The following is an 11004-nucleotide window of genomic DNA, read 5'->3' as shown; positions in this document are numbered from 1 at the left end:
CCTTCTTGTTGACACTTTCTTGCTTCCCCCAGAAGCCCTTGGGGCAGGATCTAAAACAACTCTAAGCTGGTGCTTTCACAGGTGGCATTCATCTGGCCCCAGGTGACAGGAACTTCTGACCCATGATCAGAGACAGCACATCACCTCCCAAACACAGCCCTGTCCTCTGCTGCCACAGGCTAGGTCAGCCAGCCTCTCATCCTTGGAGACATTTCTGTAGGCATATGTTATAAACTATAGGATTTACAGCTCAGGCTCTGCACATGGCCACCTTGAAGCCCTGTCTCTTGACTTGAGAAAGAAGAATCCCTTTAATGTTGGGAGGTGAGAGATCAAGGGAGAGGAATATGAAACTTGGGTGAAACGTGAGACTCAGAGTCCCAACTTTTCCTAAATAAATCCTCTCTCCAAGCTCCAGGCTCTTCTCCCATATGCCATGATCTCTTTCATAGCCTGGGGTAGGCAGCCAGCTAAGAGTCACAAAACAGGATTTTGACTACCTCCTTTGCAAGTCCTGATTAGGAGGCCCAGTTTCTCACTTTGGAATGTGGGAATAGTTGAGACTTATTACCTGGGAATCTCAACCAAAAATGAGAGAGCAAAGAGTCCTAGTAAACGAGAAACTATATGTCATACACATTTAAATTTACCTGTGAATTTTTTATCTCAGGATGAATACAAAAAAAAAATTGGTTTTCTCATAATGTCTCTAGTTTATCAACATAGAAAATCCTTACTCTGAGAAATAAAGTAACCCATTTAAGCATGTTCTTAAAACAAGCTTAAACAAACAGAACAAACATCTTTGATGTATGGCCAAAATCTGGGGCCATGATGAAATCTTAATCTCATTTTTCTTCTCAGTCTATAGGCTTCTGTCCTTTACTTTGATCCACGCTGTATAAAGCTATTGGCAAATGTATCCCTGAATTTGATGTTATAAATTGTATGTAAATTCACACCCCTTGTAACAGAAATGGCAACTTGTAAATCATGACACAGCAATGACTCAGCAGTTTGAAGCCTCCCAACAACTACCTCACCTCTTTATATGGAGCTTCATCCACAATTCTCCCCTCGGAAGCTTCCTTGATGATTGAGGAGGTCAGTAGACAAACAGGCATCTGCCTTACCTAAGTGCTGCCAGATATCACCCAACGAGAATCCCAAAGATGAGGAGAGAGGAAAATAAAGAATTTTTTTTAAATAAAGAAATATATATGGGGCACTGTCCAGCAGAACTGGGTATCTGAATAAACATAGAAGAGAGAGGTTGACAATTGACATTGAGAGGTTGCCCAGGTCACACTGGGTAGTTATTTTATCTCTCTGGGCCACCACCTGATCATTTCAAAACAGAGAGATAAGGAAAATAATTCCTAAGATTCTGGGATCCTAACTAGGGTTGAGGCAATTATGTCCACCTTATGCTGATTTTCTTTGAGCACCAAATCTAACTAGATTAGATTCATCAGGATGCATATAAGGAACATTCCATAAGGATTTCCTATAACAGGGATAGGCAAATTGTGGGCTACCAGCCAAATCTGACTGCTGCCTGTTTTTGAATTGATACAACCTCTGAGCTAAGCATGATTTTTGTTTTCAAATGATAAAGAATTAAAAGAAAAATATTTCACGACATGTGAAATTTACATGAAATTCAAGTTTCAGTTTCTATAAACATAGTTAAATGGAACCACGCCACGCTCATTTGTATTGTCTATAGTTGATTTCACACTACTGTGGCAGAGCAGAGTAGCTGGACAGAGACCAAAGGGTGCACAAAGCCTAGAACATTTATTCTGACACTTTGCAGAGAAAATTTGTCAACACTGCTCTGTAATCATCAATAAGACCATGGACAAGGAAGCTGCATCAGTACAAAGGGGTAGTCTGGGTTCCCATTCACTTCCTAAAACCATGCGTAGATGTCTCCAAATTAGCACTGGCATCTCTGTCTTCTACTCAAAATGAAAACACTCCTAGGAGGTCTCTTTGGTACTCCAGAAGAATAAAATAAGGTGGGGAGAGGAGATGGAAGAAGGAAAAAAAGATCAAGGGAGTTGCCTTAGTCATTACTCACATACAAATGATCTAAAAGTTGAACTTCTTTAGACTCCTGGTAAACCAAAGGGATTGAACCAGCTAATCTCTGCTTCATTCCAGGTCTAAACTGCTCTGATCTCCTATTTTTATTCTCTTTCAGGCCTCAGAGTTTCAAAATCTTACTCTTATCCTATTAAGAATAACTACGAAGATAGAAGTTGGCCTTAGAATATTAGTTTAGAGATACCGGGGACTTTTGTACTAGAGACTGAAGCCTTTAAAGGATATGAACTTTCCATCTCCAAATGCTTACTTCCAAAGATTTGTCAGGAACACGTAAACCAAGAAGGAGTTCATACTTGTGGCTGACCATCAACACACAGTTACCGTTAGAGTATAAACTTCACAGTGAAACTGTGACTTTCCTTCATTAAATAGATAATCCCTCAAGGGCAGAACCCACATCAGCCTCTTCTCTCCTCAAAGGGCCTTGTAACTTGTAAGATGCCATCATAAACAGTGGTTGAATAAATGTTTTACTTATTCAGAAAGTTTACTTTTTAATTTCATGCTGCATATGTTTGTTAATTCATAGCATAATTCTGGATATTTTGATACATTTTTATATAGTAATATTAATTTAAATAAGCATTTGCATGCACACATCACTATGCGGTACGTAAAGAATTCAACATACATAAATGAAATACAACAGACACGCTACCTGTCCCTAAAGACCAATCCAGAAATTTGGGTCACATAGACCAAAATAATATCCATTCACTAAGTGAGAAATCTGTCATGTGAAGTTAGCACTGTGAAAATAGTTCCCCAAAATGACAAGGAAATATAATCCATTTGTAAATATGCATGAAGCAAACAGCAAATTTGTAGGGAAACAACACAAATGGTTTTTAACTGTTGAATCTGTGTAAACACTTGGGGACAAGACAAATCAAAGAATACACCTCCTAGGTAATGGTGAAGATATTCTTTGGATAACTCTCTCCTAGAAGTTATTATTTTCCCTCCTGGAGCCAAGAATATTTATAGAATTTCTCTCATCACAACATGAATTCACAGGCGATTGCAGCAGTGTTATCTACAAAAGAAATTAGCAGAGCCTACCTCAAGAAGAATTTAGAGGAAGTCCGTACCATCAGCATTTGTATGGAATGTGCAGTTAGCCATTAAGAGCATAAGCATTAAAATAATAGAAACACAGTGGGTAAAGGTCTCTGTACTGCAGAGACAATTCAGAATATATATGTTCGCTGACACAAAAACTCACTCCTAAGTTCAAAGAAAACTTTCTTTTATTATTGAAAAGAGCTACTGGGCCAAATAGATTCTACTAACCTTTGTCATCAATGTCCTGGGCCCCAGAACAAGAGTACTTTTCAGGGTTTTAGGTGCCATATAGTGGAAACCAACTCTGATTACTTGAAGGCAAAAAGCAATTTATCCAACGGATGTGGAGGAAATCACAGGGTTCAGGCAAAGCTAACCAATCAAGCACAGAAAGTGGGCAAAATAAATGGTAGGCCAGAACCACAGCCAAAATCATGACAATGGAACTCTATGTAGGACCCTATTTTGGCCCCATTATTACAACACCACTGCTAACCTCACTGCCACTAGATTGTGGAAACCACCGCCATTGCTCCAAGACGAATTCAAGAATGCTCCCCTGCTTCTTTGTACCACTGCCCCAGAGTCAAAGTCCAAGGCAGGAACATGGTAGGCTTAGCTTTGGTCAAATACCTGTTCCCTAGCATCGAGGGAATGGGAGAAGAACATCTTGAAATCAACTCTCTTAATGAGAATCAAGGTCTTGCTTCCCCAGATCTTAAACTTTCTTCAAAATAAGGATGGTTTTCAGATGTGAGACTAATATCCTTTTTTGGATGTGCCTCCCTTTTCACAAGGAGTTGTAAAATAAACACAGATATCACTCTTACATAAGAGAGGGAATAAATTACAATGCATAATGAAATATAATTCTGGGAACATATAACTGTTCCACGGTCAACCCCATCTTATAGAGAAAAAAACACTTCACTGTACTTCTGTGTGTGTTCTAGTTCTTCCAGAATTGAAACCGATGAGAAAGACGTTGAGCTCAGCTCCTCCCGTCCCTTTCACAGCCACATGCTGCAGACACTCCAGTTCCACTGGGCTGTGGCCGTTTGGGCAAGATTAGGAAGACAGTAGAGGACAGTAAGAGGGTTAGGTCCCAGGCAAAGGAGGAAAGGCCTCAATGTCCATGTTTACCCCAACAATGAAGTACGTGAAGGGAGGTGTGCGGGCAACTCCACAGCAACAGGGAAGAGATCCAGAACCGGAGCATCCCTAACTAACAATGAGACAATTACAGACGGTCAGAGCAGCAATATCTTTCATCAATTCCTAACCAGTCCAGATATGGAAGGCTAATCAATAACACCATTATGTGCAGCCAATATTCTGACTTTGGCCTTGGACTACGAGGCCCCAGACTCCATCAGGGACCCTCACAGCCCTGGGGTTCATCAAAACCTAAAGCCATCCAGTTTCCTTCTTTTTTAAAAAAATAATTTTTATTGGAGTATGGTTGCTTTACAATGTTGTGTTAGCCTCCACTGTACAACAAAATGAATCAGCCATACACATATAGATATCCCCTCCCTTTTGGACTTCCTTCCCATTTAGGTTGCCACAGTGCATTAGGTAGAGTTCCCTGTGCTATACAGTATGCTCCCATCAGTTGTCTATTTTATACATAGTATCAAGAATGTATATGTGTCAATCCTGGTCTCCCAATTCCTCTCACCCCACCCCTTTCCCCCTTGGTATCCATACATTTGTTCTCTGCTTCTGTGTCTCTATTTCTGTAAAGCCATCCAGTTTCTAATTGTTTCTCTTTCATAATCGAACAGAAACTCAAGACTGTATTTCTAAACTTCTTTAGAATGCTTTGGAAACTTAGAGGAATATTTTGCTTACTGAATCGCTCAGCTGGATTATGAAGTTCTGAGAAGCCATGTCAATAGATAATAAGACAAGAAGAATGGTTTTGGTTCAGGAAAAAAAGGCACCATTTTAAAAAAGACATATATTCACTGACACAATGTACAGTACAGTATGATAAGTACCTCCACTATATTATTAAAAATATGCTTTAAACTATCCATATGTCTTTCCTAGGAGAATTATTTCCTAGTGACTGAAACTAGAAACGTTTGTCAGATCTAAGGGAAGGAAGGAGGTGGTCCTTGCTGCTGAGAAAATAATAAGTACCCAATCTTCATAGCAGAAATGATAACCTGGAACCAAAGGATTGAATACAGCCCAGGATCAGGTCAGGATTTACCTGGTTTGCTCTCCAGGTTCCTATCCTCAGGGCAAAGATACACAAGGGGCTGGTGGTATACTGGGCTGATGAACTGATACCAGTGAGGCCACATTCATTCAGCCCAGCTGGGTGCCCCACCCCAGAGCCAAGCATACCCAGACAACCCTTCTAAGGCTTGGCAAAGGTGTCCTGTAATTAGGCATTACCATCTAATAAGTAATAAGTGAATACCATTATAAAGCACTTTGCCAATGGAGAAGACCATATGAGTACCTATTGTTAATAATTATGGTGCTGTACACTATTTACAATAGCCATGACATAGAAGCAACCTAAATGTCCATCAACGGAGGAATAGGTAAAGAAGATGTGGTACATGTATACAATGGACTATTACTCAGCCATAAAGAAGAACGAAATAATGCCATTTGCAGCAATATGGATGGACCTAGAGATTGTGATACTGAGTGAAGTAAGTCAGACAAAGACAAATATATGATATCGCTTGTATGTGGAATCTAAAAAGAAAGGGTACAAATGAACTTATCTACAAAACAGAAAAAGAGTTACAGATGTAGAGAACAAATTTATGATTACCGGGGGTTGGGGGGGAGTGATAAATTGGGAGATTGTGATTGACATATACACACTACTATATATAAAATAGAAAACTAGTAAGAACCTACTGTATAGCATAGGGCAGTCTACTCAATACTCTATAATGGCCTAAATGGGAAAAGAATCTAAAAAAGAGTGGATATATGTATATGTATATCTGATTCACTTTGTTGTACACCTGAAATTAACACAACATTGTAAATCACTATACTCCAATAAATATTAAGAAAAAAATAATATTGGTGCTGTTGGTAGTTACAACATCCAGGAAGCAGTTTAGTCCTAGGTAGCCTCAGCAGGGAGACCACTAATGTCCGAAGGGCTAAGCACAAAATGTTTCGATACCTTCCCTGGCTGGAAGGCTGCCCAGAAAAGAAGTTCAGCCTACAGAGCTCTTGAGTTGATTTCTGAGAGCTCCAATGAAGATGCAAGCATTGTCAGGGAAAAATCATTACATGTCTTTAACGGATATTTGGAGCAGCAGTCTCATTTGTAGATTTATAAAAGTGGCCCCCTTCAGAGCCCATAGAATAAGAAACTGAGAAAATATTTAAATAATATCAAAGGCTCAGCCACCTTTGCAGCCACTTTCATAATTACAATTAATTCAAGGAGGAGGGTAAAGGGCATATGTTGTCCTCTAGCACAATTTCAACAAAAAAAATGCCAATTCCTTTATATTCTGTTTTTTTTTTTAATGAATTATTTTCCTTGAAGTAATCATGGCATTTTGCAGAGACGAGTTTTTATTTTATTTTATATTTTGTTTATTTCTAGTAATGCAAAAATTTTCACTGTAGCGTTTATTGAAATCTGGCAGCCTTTATTCATTTGTTCATTATTTGAATGTCTACAGCGCTGAAAGTGGGCAGTGCACAGAGATTTTTTTTGTCTCATTACATTCTCTAATTTTTATATGTATTTAGACTTTTCTCTTCATGTCCATGATAAACCTCTAGAGACCAAGGACAATATGCGGGGCGCTGCTTTGGGTTCCTTCTGGGATTCACAGTAATTCTCACTGTGAATCGGTTACATGATGAAATTGACAAAATAGGGGATCTTTTGATTGGACATTTCTAATTTCAATATTCAGAACCCTTCAAGCAATTTTTAAAAATATAATTTAGGCAGCAGTGAAGTTCACCTTTGCTTTAAAGTCTCTCCTTCTTAATGCAGGTTAATCATTTCCACAGCATCACAGTGAAGAGAGTTCAGTACCTGAGGACAAAGCAAGTGTGCTCAAGAACTTCCCAAGTTCTCTTCCTTTTCACAGTTGACAGGTCACTACGTCTCACTTAAAGGAGAGGAAAAGACTGGTAGTTTTTTCTAACAAAAATTTTTGGAACACTTTGAGGACTTCCTCTTTTGAATGCTTTTGATAAGAAATATCTTATTGAATTTTCCATTTATCTACAAAAGCAATATACAGTCAGTGCCCCCAAGCAAACAACACAGAGACATTAAGGAAAAACCAGAGAAAAGAACTCATTCCTGCCCCTTCCTATCCAGTGCCAACGTTTTGGAGTACTCTTCCATGTTTTTTTTTAAGCTCAAACATATCAAAAGATGTTTATTCACATACCTTTTTGCTTTCTGTTTTGTTTTAAATATCGATATCATATAACACATATTACTTTGTAACTTGCTTCTTTTTTACTCAACAGTGCATAAGGGACACTCCTCCAAGTCACTGTATCATTAATTTTCCTTTCTTCTAGTATCTGTGTTATATTCCCTTGTATAGCTGTACAATTTTCCCCCCCAATATTTCCTATCATTGAACATTCAGTTATTTTCCATTTACACAGGTCACTTCATCTTTCTGACCCTCAGTTTGCACTGTAAGCTTCTCTCCACTTTAAAATTTAGAATTTACTTAAAATAAAATCCAGTTCTTTAAAAAAAGAAAAACTTTATTCTGGGTAAAATTAATAAATATTTATTTAACTGAGTTTCTTAAAACTACTTTGGATTTGAACTTTAAAACACTGTGATAGTCCTGAGGAACGTCAGAATATTCTAGAATCATGCTTTATAACAGGGAATGTGCATAATTCTGTAATTCCTTTAAAGTAATTAAAATAAGGGGTTGAAAGTTCTGGAATATTTCTATTACTATGACACAGAAATATATATATATATATATGTATACACAAACACAAACATTTTCTACTGCGTGTTCTGGGGAACACTGTCCTGGGGAATGCTAATAGTGATTAAATATGTTTAGGAAAACGCTGTTTTGAACTAAATATGCAATTTTTTAATTTCTGATTTTTCTTCTGAAGGTGATCACTTCCTAACCTCTTCCCCTAGCTTCTCTGTTAAGAAATGGGGGTACCTCTCCAGACTGGTCAGTGCAATAAAGAGAACTTCACACTGCAATCTCTCTATACCATGTACATACAGTCACTGGGAAAATGCATGCAACACCAACCCAAGCTCCCTTTTATCCCAAACACATTGTCATTGCTGAAACATTAAGCAATCAGTCAAGACAGTAAAAATTCATCTTTCTCACTTCGTCTGTGCCCTCAATCTTTTTTATTCTTAAAGTTGAGATGAAAGTGACATTTGGATTCACTAATCATTCATGAGAAACTACCTGAAAGTACAGGACAAAGTGGCTTAGTTTTAACTTAGAAATCAGAATGTGCCTGAAACACAGGCATATGACAATTCAGCTCTCACCTCAAGCAATAGAGGAAAATGAAGCTTGGCCTTCAGTTACCCACATTGGGGAAAGTAGAGGCCAATCCTGGGAATTCAAAATGGCCTGAGGCCTTTTCACAAAGCCCAGCCCAGTGAGGCCTCCCACCCACCCTCACTCACAATTCAATACTTTCTTTCACAGTGCATCAAAGGAATTCATAGGAATTATCTTTTTCTAACTGGGTGATATCCAAAATATATGAGTATTCTCCCCCATGGAAATAACAGTGATAGAGACTGAGAATAAAAAGAAACTTTTCCCAAAAGACTAACTCTAAGTAGAACAATAGGCCAAACACTCAGAGGTAAGGGCCACGGGATGCTAAGTGACAGGGGCCAAACAGGATCACCGCTATCCTCAAAAATGAGAACTCCTGCATTTTCCAGAAGGAAACTTCTCAGGCAGACAGGAGGACCAGCTGAGTCAGAATTACCCTGGGCTTGATTAAAAAAAAAAAACTTAGAGGAAAACATAGGCAGAACACTCTATGACATAAATCACAGCAAGATCCTTTTGGACCCACCTCCTAGAGAAATGGAAATAAAAACAAAGATAAACAAATGGGACCTAATGAAACTTCAAAGCTTTTGCACAGCAAAGGAAACCATAAAGAAGACCAAAAGACAACCCTCAGAATGGGAGAAAATATTTGCAAATGAAGCAACTGACAAAGGATTAATCTTTAAAATTTATAAGCAGCTCATGCAGCTCAACAGCAAAAAAACTAACAACCCAATCCAAAAATGGGCAGAAGACTTAAATAGGCATTTCTCCAAAGAAGATATACAGATTGCCAACAAACACATGAAAGAATGCTCAACATCATTAATCATTAGAGAAATGCAAATCAAAACTACAATGAGATATCAGCTCACACCAGTCAGAGTGGCCATCATCAAAAAATCTAGAAACAATAAATGCTGGAGTGGGTGTGGAGAAAAGGGAACACCCTTGCACTGTTGCTGGGAATGTGAATTGGTACAGCCACTATGGAGAACAGTATGGAGGTTCCTTAAAAAACTACAAATAGAACTACCATATGACCCAGCAATCCCACTACTAGGCATATACCCTAAGAAAACCATAATTCAAAAAGAGACATGTACCAAAATGTTCATTGCAGCTCTATTCACAATAGCGCGGAGCTGGAAACAACCTAAGTGTCCATCATCGGATGAATGGATAAAGAAGATGTGGCACATATATACAATGGAATATTACTGAGCCATAAAAAGAAACGAAACTGAGCTATTTGTAATGAGGTGGATAGACCTAGAGTCTGTCATACAGAGTGAAATAAGTCAGAAAGAGAAAGACAAATACCATATGCTAACACATATATATGGAATTTAAGAAAAAACATGTCATGAAGAACCTAGGGGTAAAACAGGAATAAAGACACAGACCTACTTGAGGATATGGGGAGGGGGAAGGGTAAGCTGTGACAAAGCGTGAGAGTGGCATGGACATGTATACACTACCAAATGTAAGGTAGATAGATAGTGGGAAGCAGCCGCAGAGCACAGGGAGATCAGCTCGGTGCTTTGTGACCGCCTGGAGGGGTGGGATAGGGAGGGTGGGAGGGAGGGAGACACAAGAGGGAAGGGATGTGGGAACCGATGTATATGTATGACTGATTCACTTTGTTATAAAGCGGAAACTAATAATAATAATAATAATAAAAAAGCTATTCCCAGGAACTGGTATATTTTTATTTATTTAATTTTAATTTTTTTTGGCTACATCAGGTCTTAGTTGCAGCACACGGGACCTTCATTGAGGCACCTGGGGATCCTTTGCTGCAGCACATGGGCTCTTCATTGTGGCACGGGCTTCTCTCTAGTTGTAGCATGTGGGCTTCTCTCTAGTTGTGGTGTGCAGGTCTTTCTCTTCTCTAGTTGTGGTGCACAGGCTCCAGAGCACATGGGCTCTGTGGTTTGCAGCACGTAGGCTCTCTAGTTGTGGTGCATGAGCTCAGTAGTTGTAGTGCACAGGCCTAGCTGCCCTTTGGCATGTGGGATCTTAGTTCCCTGACCAGGGATCAAACCCACGTCCCCTGCACTGGAAGGTGGATTCTTTACCACTGGACCACCAGGGAAGTCCCTCATGCTATTTCTGAGTTACAGAAGTTACAGTTGTACAGTCGTGCTAAACTTGGGATCTGGCAGAAGTTAAAAGTAACAGTGAAGAGTGTGGACCTTCTTGATCAGACATTGAGGAAACATTAAAGGATAATGGGGTGAGGAATAACAAGCCACAAGATTGTGTTTAGGAAATGCATTAGTGC

This window comes from Mesoplodon mirus (genome assembly GCF_964341445.2).
Source record: "Mesoplodon mirus genome assembly, chromosome: 6".
Taxonomy (NCBI): Eukaryota; Metazoa; Chordata; class Mammalia; order Artiodactyla; family Ziphiidae; genus Mesoplodon; species Mesoplodon mirus.
This window is presented reverse-complemented; position numbering follows the sequence as displayed.